The sequence below is a fragment of the Eurosta solidaginis genome, chromosome 4 (assembly GCF_040869045.1).
Source record: "Eurosta solidaginis isolate ZX-2024a chromosome 4, ASM4086904v1, whole genome shotgun sequence".
Lineage (NCBI taxonomy): Eukaryota > Metazoa > Arthropoda > Insecta > Diptera > Tephritidae > Eurosta > Eurosta solidaginis.
The window spans coordinates 31,494,065-31,502,852 of record NC_090322.1 but is presented as its reverse complement, the minus strand read 5'-3'; positions in this window follow the sequence as shown (position 1 = coordinate 31,502,852).

Genomic DNA, 8,788 nt, shown 5'->3' with positions numbered 1-8,788 from the left:
TTTCATTTCAAGATCGGAAAATTACAATTCTAGTTCAGAAAGTTTGTAAGGATTTTTTCTTTCATGCAACGCTAATAACTTGATACAAGGATATGAAGGCCTATATTGGAATTTCTGAACATGAAATTTTATTTTCTGAACTTGAATTGGGAACTCCGAACTTGAATTGTAAATTTCTGAATTTAAATAGGAAATTCCGAACTTGAATTGTAAGTTTCTGAATTTAAACTGAAAAATGTGTATACAATGATTGAAGAAAATCGGTTTTAATTTATATTATATTTTATGTGTAGCTCTGTTATTATAGGACCGATTTCTAAGATATTTTCTGAGGTAAAAAAAAATATGGGCAGTTGAAATGGTTAAAATTCGTCCTGTTGTTGTTGTTGTTGTAGCAGTGCTTCGCCCCACCTAACAGCCGCAACCGATCACAAATTGTCATCAGTATCCTCTAACGGGAGTCCAAGGAAACTTGCTGTTTCAACAGGGGTGGACCATAAGGAAAGGTGTGCTAGAGGCGTTGGTTCCACATTACAATTAAAGAGATGGTTTGTGGGGACACATTGCAAGCGGGGCATACATTTTGTATGTCGGGGTTGATTCTGGATAGGTAAGAGTTTAACCTGTTACAGTATCCAGAACGAAGTTGAGCAAGAGTGACACGCGTTTCCATGGGGAGTATGCGTTCCTCTTCCGCGAGTTTTGGATACTTTTCTTTGAGTACTGGATTCACCGGGCAATTCCCGGCATAAAGGTCCGACGCCTGTTTGTGGAGTTCACCAAGGACCTGCTTGTGTTTTTTCGCTTCATACGGCTGAGTTCTCAGGTGCCGTATTTTCTCAAAATGCTTACGGAGATGACTCCTTAAGCCCCTAGGCGGTGCTGGCTCATCAATCAGATGTCTGTTGGGATGCTCAGATTTCTGGGTATTCAACAGAAACTGTTTGGTCAGCATCTCATTTCTCTCCCTTATGGGGAGTATTCTCGCCTCATTATGCAGATGGTGTTCTGGGGACATAAGAAGACAGCCCGTGGCGATTCTGAGAGCAGTATTTTGGCAGGCCTGTAGCTTCTTCCAGTGGGTAATTTTTAGGCTTGGCGACCATATGGGTGACGCGTAGCACGTAATCGGCTGGCTAATTGCTTTGTATGTTGTCATGAGCGTTTCTTTATCTTTTCCCCAAGTACTGCCAGCGAGGGTTTTGAGGATTTTGTTACGGCTCTGAATTCTCGGAACAATTGCAGCTGCGTGCTCACCAAAATTTAGATCCTGATCAAACTTCACACCCAAGATTTTGGGGTGTAGGACAGTCGGTAGCGTAGTGCCATCGACGTGGATGTTCCAAATGGTCGACATTTGGGACGTCCATGTTGTAAATAAGGTCGCGGAGGATTTAGTCGGTGATAATGCCAGGTTTCGCGAGGCGAAAACACTGGAGAGATCAGGGAGGTAGCCGTTTATTCTCTTGCATAGCTCATCGATCTGTGGGCCTGGGCCTTTGGCCATTATTGTGCAGTCATCGGTGTAGGAAACGATTGTGACTCCTTCCGGTGGTGAAGGTAGCTTAGATATGTAGAAATTAAACAAAAGTGGGAATAGGACATCACCCTGTGGCACCCCTTGTTTAATTCTTCTTGGTTTTGATGTTTCCGCCCAGATAATTTGCGGTCCATCTTTTAAGACATGGGGGAAGGGTAGACCCTTCCAGGTCTTGCAGTAACGAGCCATGGTTGACCGTATCAAAAGCTTTTGATAGGTCTAGCGCTACGAGTACTCTTCTATGATGGGGGTTTTGATTTAAACCGCAATTTATCTGGGTGCTAATGGCATTTAGCGCGGTGGTAGTGCTATGGAGTTTTCTGAAGCCATGCTGATGACAGGCTAGCTGCAAATTTGCTTGGAAATAGGGGAGCAAAATGGCTTCAAGCGTCTTTGCTACTGGCGATAGGAGAGATATCGGACGATACGACTCTCCTATGTTAGCTGGTTTCACAGGCTTTAGTAGCGTGGCCACCTTGGCCATTTTCCGTTTTTCGGGTATGACAAAGGTGGAAAGAGACAGGTTGAAGACATACGCTAAATATTTGAAAGCCTCTTTCCCTAGGCTTTTAAGCATCGGCATGGCTATGCCGTCTGGGCCCACTGCTTTGGATGGTTTAGCGCGACCAATGGCGTCCTCAACCTCTCTAGCGGTGATGGTAATTGGTGACGCGCTGAGTTTGTGTTTATGTGCACGTCTATTGGCTCTCCGTCTATCTTTGTCGACCGTAGGATGCATTATATATTGTCGGCAGAAAGCGCTCGCGCATTTTTTCGCATCCGACAGCACCTTATCGCCAAAGGCGATGGAAACTTTGTCTTTGTGCTTAGTCGGATTCGATAGGGACTTTACGGTGGACCAAAGTTTACCTACACCGGTAGAGAGGTTACAACCTCTTAGGTGCTCTTCCCATTTCGCCCGCTTGTGTTCGTCCACAAGCAATCTGATGCGTTGGTTTATATCCCTTATTTGGGGGTCGCCTGAATCAAGCTGTCTTATAAGGTCGCGTTCCCTCGCTAAGCTCGCGGCCTCCGCCGGGAAGTGGGGCCGGATTTCGGGAATACTCCCGGCGGGAATGAAATGTGCCGAGGCGGATTCAATGACCTTACGGAAGGCACGCTCCCCTTGACGGGCATCAGTCGGGATAGGGAGGGCAGCAAAGAGGTTGTCTGTAAAAGATTTATATTCGTCCCACTTTCCTTTTTTGAAGTTTATGAAAGAGCGTTTTTCTGTGATGATGAAGTCGGCGGTACGCTCGAGCGAAATAAGTATAGGCAGGTGGTCGGATGCCAATGTTACCATCGGCTGCCAGTTGACGCAGTTTACGAGTTCTGCGCTCACGATTGAGATATCTGGCGAACTGTGACAGCTTCTTACCATAAGTGTGGGGGCGTCTCCGTTTATTGTGCAGAACGTCGTTTCTTCTATTTGGTCCGCCAACATCTCGCCCCTATTGTCCGCCCGCAAATTTGAATGCCATAGATCGTGATGGGCATTGAGTAAGGAGCTGATATTAGGGCGGTATCCACTAAGGCAACGGTTGGCAGGAGGGATGTAGATGTTGATGATTTCTAGGTTTGCATCGCCTGACCGGACAGATAGGCGTTGACGTTCTAAGACATTGTCCCTGCGGTCGATGCCAGGATCAAATATATAATATTGCACAGAGTGGTGTATGATAAACGCGAGGCCGCCTCCATTTCCACTCTCGCGATCTTTTCTGTGGACATTATACCCAGAGCAGGTCTGCAATGCAGATCTCGCTGTGAGTTTAGTGTCTTGAATCGCAGCAATGCGGATGTTGTGCCTCTTCATGAAATCGACTATCTCCGCAATCTTCCCAGTTATTCCATTACGGTTTAACTGCAGAATTCTGAAGTGCATAGGGGGAGACGTCGCCACTCGTTCTCTTTCAGGTCTTCAAGCTTCTTGCGCAACCTGTGAATCTTTTTTTATTGACTAATACTTTTTCCGCTATTCCCAATTTACAATTTATAGGGGACGAGTTGGAAAATCCAAACACCCTGTTTTTTCAATACAACTAAGTGGCACCCTAATGTATACAGATGCATATAAGGAACTGAAGAGTCATATGATTGCATGTGTGGCAATTAATTTTAATTGGAAATGGTTCATTTAATCAATAGTTAGAAAAAGTATTAGAAAAACTGTCCAGTCGAAGGTAAATTTATTGATGGTTTAATGGAAAAATTAGTCGTCAGTTTTTTAATAGCGGCAATTAAATAGTTAGCGCTAATAATTTCCCATGGCTGCTGATATCAAGGTCTATTAATTTTTTCTAATTTGAGCTATACTTTTCATAAACTTATTAACAATGAATTGAAAAAGTTTAAAACGAGGTTTTCCATTTCATTATACTCAGTTGAGCAGAGCTCACAGAGTATATTAACTTTGATTGGATAACGGTTGGTTGTACATATATAAAGGAATCGAGATAGATATAGACTTCCATATATCAAAATAATCAGGATCGAAAAAAAATTCGATTGAGCCATGTCCCTCCATCCGTCCGTCCGTCTGTCAGTTAACACGATAACTTAAGTAAATTTTGAGGTATCTTGATGAACTCATCTCAGATCGCTATTTAAAATGAACGATATCGGACAATAACCACGGCCACTTTTTCGATATCGAAAATTTCGAAAAATCGAAAAAGTGCGATAATTCATTACCAAATACGGATTAAGCGATGAAACTTGGTAGGTGAGTTGAACTTATGATGCAGAATAGAAAACTAGTAAAATTTTGGACAATGGGCGTGGCACCGCCCACTTTTAAAAGAAGGTAATTTAGAAGTTTTGCAAGCTGTAATTTGGCAGTCGTTAAAGATATCATAATGAAATTTGGCAGGAACGTTACTCTTATTACTGTATGTCTGCTTAATAAAAATTAGCAAAATCGGAGAACGACCACGCCCACTTTTTAAAAAAGTTTTTTTTTTAAATTCAAATTTTAAAAGAAAAGTTAATATCTTTACAGTATATAAGTAAATTATGTCAACATTCAACTCCAGTAATGATATGTTGCAACAAAATACAAAAATAAAAGAAAATTTCAAAATGGGCGTGGCTCCGCCCTTTTTCATTTAATTCGTCTAGAATACTTTTAATGCCATAAGTCGCACAAAAATTTACCAATCCTTGTGAAATTCGGTAGAGGCTTAGATGCTAGGACGATAACTTATTTCTGTGAAAAAGGGCGAAATCGGTTGAAGCCACGCCCAGTTTTTATACACAGTCGACCGTCTGTCCCTCCGCTCGGCCGTTAACACGATAACTTGAGCAAAAATCGATGTATCTTTACTAAACTCAGTTCACGTACTTATCTGAACTCACTTTGTATTGGTGTAAAAAATGGCCGAAATCCGACTATGACCACGCCCACTGTTTCGATATCGAAAATTACGAAAAATGAAAAAAATGCCATAATTATATATCAAATACGAAAAAAGGGATGAAACATGGTAATTGTATTGGTCTATTGACGCAAAATATAACTCTAGAAAAAACTTTGTAAAATGGTTGTGACACCTACCATATTAAGTAGAAGAAAATGAAAAAGTTCTACAAGGCGAAATCAACAGCTCTTGGAATCTTGGAAGGAATACTGTTCGTGGTATTACATATATTAATAAATTAGCGGTACCCGACAGATGATGTTCTGGATCACCCTGGTCCACATTTTGGTCGATATCTCGAAAACGCCTTCACATATACAACTAAGGGCCACTCCCTTTTAAAACCCTCATTAATACCTTTAATTTGATACCCATATCGTACAAATAAATTCTAGAGTCACCCCTGGTCCACCTTTATGGCGATATCTCGAAAAGGCGTCCACCTATAGAACTAAAGCCCACGCCCTTTTAAAATACTCATTAATACCTTTCATTTCACACACATGTCATACAAACACATTCCAGGGTTACCCTAGGTTATTTTTACAACATGGTGATTTTCCCTTACTTTGTCTCCACAGCTCTCAACTGAGTATGTAATGTTCGGCTACACCCGAACTTAGCCTTCCTTACTTGTTTTCATATATCTTTTGTAAACGATTAAACAGAAATTAGGTTAGGTTGAACTGGCTGGTCAATAAAGACCTCACATAGACTGAATGTGTGCATAGTACTACCAGAATTTGTTTGACGACCAAACGGAAGAACCCCAATCAGGTACCAGGACTTATGTTACATAATAAATCTGTCCTCTTGGCAAATATTAGAAGTTTTCTAGGACCTAGCTTAATTTTTTCCTCAAGATCTGGCGATTGAAGCCTTGATCTGGAGAGTGCAGGACACGAACACAGAACGTCCTCAGCCGTTCCTTTCTGCAGCTTGCACTTCCTACACCTGCTGTTACTGACGAGACTTAACTTATAAGCATGTGACGCCAGAAGGCAGTGGCCAGTCAATATGCCCATCGTGAGTCTTAAGTCTTTTTCATCAAAGATATGAGCCACTTTGTGAGTCTAATATCTCATAACAAGGTTTAAAACGCGGTACTGCTAAAACTTTTTGGTTTTAGTTATAAACGTCTAATCGAAAATTATATTTTTCAAGTGACAGATATCACATCTAAATCGGGAGTTAAAAATCTTAACTGAAAATGTTCTTCCAGAATTTGTTCGTACACAATCACGTGAATATGTTTGGATGTGTGTTAATGGGTAAGTGCATGCATTTGAAATCTTCACTCTAATGCAAGAATATGCAATCCTGCTACTACAAATGACAGTTATAATGATCGTGTGTGAAATAAAACTTTTTTGTTGTTTTTGCTGCTGCCACTTTTGCTTTTGTAATTTATTGTTGTGAGAATTTTTAATGAAGTACTATTTTTATTATTCTAGCGCTATTTCCATTTTTATTTTTGTAATGCATACGAACTTAAGAACACTAGACCGTACCAAAAAAAATAAATCAACGAAAATCCATATATATATAGATAGGCGGCCACCGTGGTGTGATGGTAGCGTGCTCCGCCTATCACACCGTATGCCCTGGGTTCAACTCCCGGGCAAAGCAACATCAAAATTTTAGAAATAAGATTTTTCAATTAGAAGAAAATTTTTCTAAGCGAGGTCGCCCCTCGGCAGTGTTTGGCAAGCACTCCGGGTGTATTTCTGCCATGAAAAGCCCTCAGTGAAAACTCATCTGCTTTGCAGATGCCGTTCGGAGTCGGCATAAAACATGTAGGTCCCGTCCGGCCAATTTGTAGGGAAAATCAAGAGGAGAACGACGCAAATTGGAAGAGAAGCTCGGCCTTAGATCTCTTCGGAGGTTATCGCGCCTTACATTTATTTTTTTTTTTTTATTTTATATAGATTTTTTACTGACAATTACTGTTATGGTTACGATTAAGACCACTGTTCCAGGTTTTAGGCTTCGGTAGCGACTCGGCTTTAGCCACTCAAATATAAAATAACCTCTGCACATTTCAAGCTTCACAAGTACTCACGTCAATTTCGATGTGAAAACATCTCTGCTCACGGGTTGGGGCCGGAAGGTTTTTGGTGGCCCGGCAAGGCAAAGCATATTTTGTTGCTACAAAAAATTGTTTTAAAATTGAAAATCACTTCACTAAAATCATAAGCATCCGATCAAATACTATGGGGCATAGTCATAGTCGAAATAAAATGTGATTTTAAGTTAGATTAACGTTTTTGACACAATTTTATAAGCGCTATACGCCAAAAATGCTTCAACTAACTTAAAATCACAATTTATTTCGACTTTCCAACGACTTAAGTGGTCGCCATTTCCTTCAAATCATACTCCATACTACTCTAAAAAAACGGAGAAAAAGTAGAGCGTGCTTGGCTCCTTTGAAGCGCAACAAAAGAAGCGCTTTTTTGTTTTCCATGCCGGCTTTTTAGCAAAATTTCCGAAAATTGCCAATCAGCTTTGACAAAATCTTCAGGTTATTCTAAAGAAAGAGGTTGGAAGAGGTTACACGACAAAATTCCTGAACATAGTTAAAATCATAAAACTTGCTATATAGAGTGGCGCCAATATGAAATGAGAATTCGAAATGCAAGTTCAGTGGATTTTCTCTTAGCGGAAACCCTTAAAAATGAAACAGCTCGCTGGAGAGAGATACTTCGCAGAATTCTTGATGTTGTTTTATTTCTTGGAGAAAAAGGATTGGCATTTAGAGGGGATAATTCATTGATCGGAAATCCAAAAAATTGAAACTTTCTTGGTATTTTGGAACTGATCAGCAATTATGACCCCCTATTGCATGAACATTTGAAGAAGGTGAGGGAATCTCAAACGAAAAAGAATCGTCTCCAAGCACATTATTTGTCTGATGGAATACAAAATGAGTTCAAGAAATCTGTGCAAGTCAAGTAATTAGAAAGATAGAAGGCGAGAGAAAGTACGTCAAGTATTATACGGTGGATGCAACCCCTTATTCGGCGCATATTGAGCAGACTGTTTTTATATTGCGTTATGTTTTATTAGACAGGGACTCCGGAAAATGGAAAATCCATGAACGCTTCTTACAGTTTGTCGAGCGTAACGCAAAAACAGGAGAAGCTATCGCTGAGCTGATTCGCAGCACTCTAAAAAAGCACAATATTTCCCTGTATGACTGCCGTGGGCAAGGGTATGATAATGGCAGTAATATGAGCGGTCATTACAAAGGAGCGCAGAGTCATATCCTGAGAGATAACTCCCTGGCAATATTTGTACCTTGTGCAAGCTGCTGAATGTTGTGCAGAAGTCATCACATTTTTCGGTATTATGCAGAAATTGTATAATATCTTTAGCGCAAGCCCTCAGAGATGGGAAATTCTCAAGGAAAAAACTAATTGCTCCTTGCTCGGCATGTCACAAACACGATGTTCTGCTCGTGTGGATAGTGTGAAACCTTTTGCGACTCGCATTCCCTAAATATTGAATCTGAGTTCAGAAACAGTAACGGATTCGAAAGGTATTGAAGCATATATGGCGAAATTTGAGTGTATCCTCTTAGCCTCCGTTTGGCTCAAAGTGTTGACGGTAATCAACCATCGAAATCTGGTACTGCAAGCTAGAAATGCCACACTGGACGTGGAAACAGAAAATATACGTAGCCTGATTGATGAGTTGAAGAAGTTCAGGCATCAATGGTCCATCATACTTGAAGAATGTAAGGTTCTGGCAGCGAGTATAGGAGTTGTGAATACCTTCGCAGAGAAAAGAAGAAAAGAAGGAAGAAAGCGCCAGTTCGATGAATTAC